Consider the following 8,335-nt stretch of genomic DNA (forward strand, 5'->3'; position numbering starts at 1 on the left):
CAATCTGTAAAAGGACTTCAGGGTCACTCTTGAAGGGAAACGCATGTTCGTAGTTTTCCTTGATTCCCTTCCATTTTCTCTGGAAGAAGAGAACTTCCCAACTGGCAGAGATGATGTAATCCTATCTCTATTCCTGGCTTCTGCTGAGATGGCTGATTAAGCCCATGAGTTTTATCTATGATCTCTTTATCAAATTGTTATTCAGTCACACCCTTAGTATTCTCTATAGAAGAAGTTTTCTCATTTTTTTGCAGTAAGGATAAGCTGAGAATTTCCCAAATCTTCAAGTTCTTATTCCTTTTTGCTTAGCAAATCCCTCTTCAATTCATCTCTATCCCCTTCATTTTGTTATAAGTAGTAAGGAGGACCAAGCTACACCTTCAGTAATTTGCTTAAAAATCTCCTCTGCTAAACATTCAGTTTCATCATTCACAAGTTCTACCTTTCACAAAACAGTAGAGCATGAACACAATTCAGCCAACTTCTTTGCCAGTTTATAACAGGGATCACCTTTCCACCAGTTTCCAATGACCTGTTCCTCATTTACATCTGAAACCTCACCAGACTGGGCTTTAACATCCATATTTCTACCAACATTCTGTGCATGATTATTTATGTACTCTCCAAGAAGAAGGCTATCTCTCTAGCACTCCTCTTTGCTTTCTGAGCCCTCACCAGAATCTCCTTTAACATCCATATTTCTACCAATAGTCCTTTTATGACAATCTTGGCTTTCTCTACTATGCAACTCAGAACTTTTCAGCCTCTACTGATCACCCAGTTCCAAAACAATTTCCACATTTTTAGGTATTTGTTACAGTAGCACCCTGCTTCACAAGTACTACAATCTCTATAAGAGTGCTTGGGCTGCCATAACAAAATACCATAGATGGGGTGGCTTACAAAACAGAAATTTATTTATCACAGTTCTGAAGTCTAAGAAATCCAAGATCAAAGTGCCTGCCGATTTGGTTCCTGGAGAGAGCTTTCTTCCTGCCTTGTGTAAGGCTGCCTTCTCACTGTGTCTTTATGTTGTGGAAAAAGAGAGTTCTAGTGTCTCTTCCTCTTCTTTTAAGATTAGAGCCCCATCCTTATGACCTCATTTAACCTTTATCACCTCCTCACAGGCTCTATCTCCAAATACAGTTACAGTGGGAGATTAGGGTTTCAACACATGAATTTATGAAGGATGCAAATATTCAGTCCATAACACCTCCATTTGGCCCAAAACAAATATAATAGAGGTAGAAACTTGTGACTGTGCTGCAGGCTTTCCTTGGTACTTGGATTTCTTTTAATGGTTCCCAGAACTGTCTCCTTTCTGGAGTTGAATTGGACTGTCATTCACTTTCTTGGCTAAAATACACACATACATGCACACACACACACACACACACACACGTGTGTGCACATACTTTTTACTTTAAATGGTAGAGTTTTCTGTTATTTCATAAATTGCTCTTTGCCTGAAAGTGATGGGGAAAAAATCGTGTTGCTTATGATTCAAATACATGAAGTGGGAAAAACAGAAACAAGAATGGTGTAGGTGTCTTCAGTCCCTTCACCCCTAACTCTGTCACAAATAGGAAGCAAAATGGAGAAATTTTACCTGTGAGTAACAGAAGTGAATTGAAACTATTCTTAGAATAACTGGGTTGCCCTTGTTCACTCATGGTCGTGATGGTCATACATTCATCCAGGACCCTGATGAAAGTGAAAGTGAAAAATCTTGTTTGAGCTTACATTTGGAGAAATTCACAATGTCTCAAAGTACTTAATTACAAAGTAAATATATTTATTAAATCCAAATAATTTAGAATATTGGTATAGGAGTCATGTGCAGAACTTGATAAAATGTCATGTGTAAGAACAAACAGGAAAGAATACCAAAGGAAAGTCAGAGAAATGACAGCACTATTACAAAAACCTCACAAGAAAAAAAGAGAGATCCAGTCAAACACCAAATTTCACTTACATTCCCTTTACTGAGAAAGCCCTCCTTTCCTGGTTCAACTAGCTCATTCTTTTCTCTTCCAGTTTCGGCTCTAGGGTAATCTCCTCCAAGAAGCCTTCTCTGTCCATTGTGATATGATGTGGATTTCTCACATCTCTGCTTGCCCACTATCCATGGTAGTTGCTAGCATATTGAATTTGATAAAATTATCCACTATATTACTAAATTCGGGTTAATTTTAATCCGATGCTTTTCGGAGTTACTAGGGATACAAAATAACCTCATCTCTACATAATATAGTTATCTCTTCTCTTGTACTATTTATTACTTCTGATTTTATTTTCTGACTTATACCATTGACCAGACCAAAATTTCCAGATTATATTAAACAATAATGGTGAAGCAGAAATTATTTTTCCTGAATATAAAGGGAATGTAAAAATTTTGATTTTAAATATTTTGTTAAATAAGCATCATTGTCTAATACTATTAAATTCAATTTTAAAACTTGAGATGAGTCATTCAAGATTTTAATTTTGGCATATATTAAATTGATACTATGTTTTTTTGAACTTAGTAACTCATATAGTTCATTATATCACCTTTGCTTGCATTCTTGGATCAAATTCTTTTTTGTAATGTTGAGTCATGTTTACTTGTAGTTGTTAGCATTTCTGTTTAAATTTTTTGTTATGTACATATGTGAAATTAGAATAGAGTTTTCTTTCTTTTTTTTTTTTTTTGTGAGGAAGATTGTCCCTGAGCCAACATCTGTGCCAATCTTCCTCCACTTTGCAAATGGAAGGCCGCCACAGCATGGCCCAACAAGTGGTATGCAGGGCTGTGCCCACATTCTGAACCCACAAACCCCAGGCCGCCGCAGTGGAGCACAGGAACTTAACCACTACACTACTGGGCTGGCCCTAGAGTTTTCTATTTTTACATAAATTATCACCAAGCTTGGGATTAAGATAATATTAACTTCATATGACGAATTTGCTCATTTCACATTGTTTTTGTGATGTAGAACAGATAATGTAACTTGATAACTATATTTCTCTTCAAACTTTGAAAGATTTCACCAGTGAACGTGTAAAGGCATTGTGGCTTTTAATGTAGTATTTTAATATTTTTGAAAAATTTTCCGTGAGTTATTGTCTACTACTTTTTATAATTCTATGTCAATTTGGCATGGAACTTTTTATAAAACAATCTATCTCGATTGATGTATATGATTGTAGTATTTATTATCAATTTTTACATCCTTTTTCTTTTAATTTGTATGGCTTCTTTTCTCATTTTTCCCAGAACTAGTTCTCAGATTTACCAATCCCTGAATTTTATGATGTTTTATAAATCAGATGAAGTTTGTAATACTTGATATGGATGGACAATGCTCACAAATTTCTTAAGCTGAGCATTCATCCTTTCAAAATTAAATCATTCTGTACTTTGAGGTCAGCTTATATTGAGAGACAATACAGCACAGGAGTTAACGTATGGATTCCAGAACCAGACTTTCTCGGCGTGAATCTCAGCTCTTCCACTGACCAACTGTGTGATGTTGAGCACATTATTTCACTTGGTATGCTTCAGTTACCTTATCTGCAAAATCAGCATAATACTAGCATCTACCTGATAGGGTGGTGTTAAGGGTTAAATGCATTGATTCACGCACAGCATTTAGAGGACTGTCTGCATAGAGTGAGTACTCAGTAAATATAAGCAATTGTATTGATTTTTGTTCTACTCAGTGGCATAACAATGATACAAGTAAATATGATGTGCAAGGGCTTATTAATCTGACTCCTTTCTGCAGCCTGTTTCATTTGCAGATAAGAAAAACATTCATGGATCAAGCCTGAAAGGAATGAACTCTTCTAGCTGTTTGTGTTAATGTCTGGGTTTACAACCCATCATCATCTTTCTGAGCAATAGATGAGTTCAGTGACTCGTCAGCACTTCTCTGCATATGCATGCCAAATTTCTGACAACAAAATGAAAATACCTGAAGCCAAAGAGTATATGTATAAATATCCACTCAAATAAACAAAAGTAACATAACACCTTATAAAACATCACCATGGGCTACAAGGGGACCAGTATACACAATCGCTTGTTGAAAATAAAACAGAGCTTTAAGTGAGTATAACAGAGCCAGATGCGTTTAGAATCGGCCATAACGTATGAAGTTTATTGGATGTAACTAGATCCTTATTCCTCCTGTAACCCTGCAGTAAGACCTTCTGAAACTAGAGCAAATGTAATCTAGATGCTAAGTAGGAGTCCATCTTCTTTTATGATCTGCAAAGGCGGTAACTTAGTGCTGAAAGTGCTTTCAGGTTTTGATGATGATAGGTCTGCAGACTACATCAAGCCAGGAAAGACTTTTTAGAGGCAGGGCCAGATGGTAACAAGAGCTTGATGCTTCTAGGATGTGATTCTGAGGCTTACCCAGGACAATGGCCATAAATAATTTCTAATTTTCACCTTTTAACCTCTTAGGCTTCCCATATTTTACTTCAAGTGTTCTCTATTTCATTTACTTTCTAAGTATCATTTATACTTCAAAGATGTTTACAGCTTCATTTAATCTGTGACTTATTTTTTTTAAAAAATAGTAAACTGAATGAAGTGCACACTATGGGCTAATAGATACTTGAAAATTGGCTGATAATACTCTTTAGTACGAGTTTCCCTGAGAAGCAGGAAAATGAATACGAAAATACGTAACCAGGAGAGATATTTTGAAAAGCATAGTCATAAAAATACATAAAAAATGAATTAATAATGCATTTATATTGACATTTTATCAACAATTTAATTTTAAAAGTAATCAAAAAAAAAGCATCTAAGAGGTGTTTGTCTCTTTAACAATTTTTCCCGGAAAGAGAATCTGTTGAATCAAGTTTCTGTGCAATTAATCTGCCAGTCCTCATTGGAACATGAAATTTGTGATGCACAGAAAGTGTCAGATTCAACTAATTACACTGTTTGCCTTATGAATAAACTATTACTATTGATTTTTGCTATTTTTTTGAAGTTTTTAGAAGCTGTAGGTCACTGCTGTATCTCTTACCCTCTGAAAAACACAAATCCACTCTAAGGAAAATTTTAAGAGTGGCTGTAATTTTCCTATAATTGGCTTTATTTTAAATGAAGATGTCCCAGAGTCTATCCAGTCTTCTCTCCAGCACTCCCTCCTCACTCCTGATTCCTGTGTAGGTAGGAGAGTTAGTAAATTATTGAGCTCCTTGGTAACAGAGACATACCCTCAATATCCATGTTAGTGTACATAAAGGCTGTGACCAGAGTTTACTGAATCACTTCAAAAATAGCTGATACAATGCAGAAAGTCAGAAAATATGATGAATTTTTATATTGGATACTGAGCTGATAAAAGAAACCAAAATTTCAAAGTATGTGTCTGAAAACACATTCTCCCTTAGTAGTAGATTTTGTCACTATCAAAAGGGAAATGCACCCCTATCAATGATCTGGGGAGAGGGATGCCAACTACTTGCAAATTCTATGTTATGTCCACTACACAGTGTTACCTTCTAAAGAGGACTAAGACATAGTCCCTGTCTTCAAGGATATTTTAATCAATTAGAGCAGCAAATAAGTCAATAAAAATGATTATGATAATTTAAAATCTAGATATATACCAAGTGGTATCTATCTATAACCCTTCTGGAAAGTCTCCAGATGATCCAGACGTAGGCAATTCTTTAATCTGCAAAAATGTATGTTTCTTTGATCCAATTACAGAATTTACTTCAAAATCACTTTCTTTTAACTTCTAACTTTCCCAAATTCTGGGGGGGGGGAAAAAAACAGTAATAATAGTTATAGCTCTCTAGAGCCAAGGTATTACTATACCCTCCTTATAGGTGCTCTGTGTACATTTTTCACTTATTTCTCAGGAAAAATAAAACTTCAAAAACATTATAAATTTGGAGTAGAGTACTAAGGTTCTTGGTCCGGGGACCAAGTAAGTAGCAGAGATGGGTTCTGACTCTGCTCTCTGTGATTCCAGAACATCTACTCTAAGCAGGACATCTCTGCATCGAGTGAAAGATTTTAGCTAGAAATGATTACTTCTCAGCATAAATTTCCTTATCTAAATTTTCTGTTCTCTTAAATGGAAAAAGACTGGAAGTTTTCTGGGGTGTCTTTGAATTCTGAGAAATGTAGTTGATGTGGCTTCAGCAGAAAAACATGTACTTTTTTCTTTGTCTTCTTTTCAATAATCAAAATTATCACATCTCACTTTCTTACATTCTATGTTTACACTCCCTTAGGTATAATTTGTATTATGTTTAAAAATCTGAATGAATGCTTCTTTTATATCCTGATGGTTGAGATTATAGAAAACGCAAGGGTGTACATGAAAGGAAGTCAATCCCAGCTAATCAAGTCAATAAATAACACCATAGTTCACATAATGGATTTCAGGCTTCATCATTAGTTGTTATTGTCCATTGTCTTCCCTATGTATTTTGGAAATCCATATTAAAACAGAACTCAGTCTTAACGAAAAAAATGATGTGAAGTATCATTTTTAAATAGTATTATAAAGATACTTGAAAATATTCCTTGGTACACCTTTCCAAATTTTGCAAAGTTCTAGAGAAAAAAACCTACTTGTTCCTTACACCCAGAAGAAGGACTACTTCAACACACAATATGGAATAGGAATATTGCTTTAAAAAGTAATCAGAGGGGCAGGCCTGGTGGCTCAAGCGGTTGGGTGAACACGCTCCTCTGTGGCGGCCCGGGGTTCGCTGGTTCGGATCCCGGGTGTGCACCAATGCATGGCTTAACAAGCCATGCTGTGGCGGCGTTCCATATAAAGTATAGGAAGATGGGCACAGATGTTAGCCCAGGGCCAGTCTTCCTCAGCAAAAAACGAGGAGGATTGGCATTGGATGTTAGCTCAGGGCTTGTCCTCCTCACAAACACACAAAAAAGTAATCAGAAAAATTAGGCAATTTGCAATTATAATTTAAGAATTATAGCACTATACTGCTGAAGGAACAGTGTGGAAGAATTATATATAATGTAATTGACAAAAGTATATATTTCCGAAGGAAAATGACGTCATAAAATAGCTTTACAAGCCTGATGATAACGGGCTTAGGAAAGAATCACAAAGATTTTAAAATATCATCTCTTCAGAAGCCTCTTCTATTATGTGAAAGTGAGCATCCTGCTTGCCAGAAGAAAATCTAACAGCTGGAAGAGTTCTATAATAATTGGCTCTTTGTTTTCATTCATTAAATCCATTAATTACTCAAGTTGCTAATCCTCCCACCAACCTATTTCTCCTCTAATCTTCCTATTATTAGTACGTGTTAGCCGTATAATCTGGACACTGAAGTTGGAAACCACAGAATCATTCTGGATATCTGACTTTCAATCTCCCACTAGACACCATCAAGCTGTTATCAACCTTTCCTCCCTCTCACCGCAGGCACTTCTGTTACATAGTATGCTAGCACTCTTATGGGCAGCTTCAATTATTTTAGGTTACACAATAGAAACAAAGTTGACTTCAAGTTATGTACAACGTACAATTTTTACTTGCTTCTTAACCAGTTTCTTTCTAAAAAATTCACCAACACACACACACACACACACACACACACACACACACACACGCATTGAGAACTACTGATCTAATTTGTCACCATGTGCTATCATTTCTACGTTCTTATTGTTCATCCCATTTGTCCTCTCCTCTTAATCCTCACTATTGCTTTACCTTGGGCATTCTTCATCTCTCTCCAGAACATAACAATTGTTGCTGAAATAGCTTCTCTGTGTATAGTCTTCCCTTCCTCTAGTCCCTTCTCTCCACCTACCTTTCTAAAATTCAGATCCAATCAAGTCACTTCCTTGTTTAAAACCTTCATTGACTCCCTGGTGATTTTTTCACTACACTCCTTATGACTCCATAGCACTGATTTAAGTGTTTAAAAAATAAAAAGTAAAATAAAATGTTTTTCAGCAGACAACTATCCATTATGCTGCTTCACTTATCCCGTGAAAAATGATGTATTTTCTATCAATCAATCTGTGAACTGCCCACGAACCCCATTCAATTGTGTATAGTGTGCTATTCATGAGTTATCATTTACAGGTGTCGTAAAAGAAGTATCCTCAGGGGAATGATATGATGCTCTAGAGAGGAAAATATTAGAAATAAGTCATAAGTATGACATTTATTAAGAACTTCAGCAATAGAATGTGAAAAAGTGAGTCAAAATCAAGGGTCAGCATACTGAAAGGTGAAGTGTTTAAGGCTAATATTTTATGCCTTTGTACATTTTCAAATATAATAATGATTTTTATTGCTTTGGCAATGTTCCATTGACT

Source organism: Diceros bicornis, chromosome 8 (assembly GCF_020826845.1).
Source record: "Diceros bicornis minor isolate mBicDic1 chromosome 8, mDicBic1.mat.cur, whole genome shotgun sequence".
Taxonomy (NCBI): Eukaryota; Metazoa; Chordata; class Mammalia; order Perissodactyla; family Rhinocerotidae; genus Diceros; species Diceros bicornis.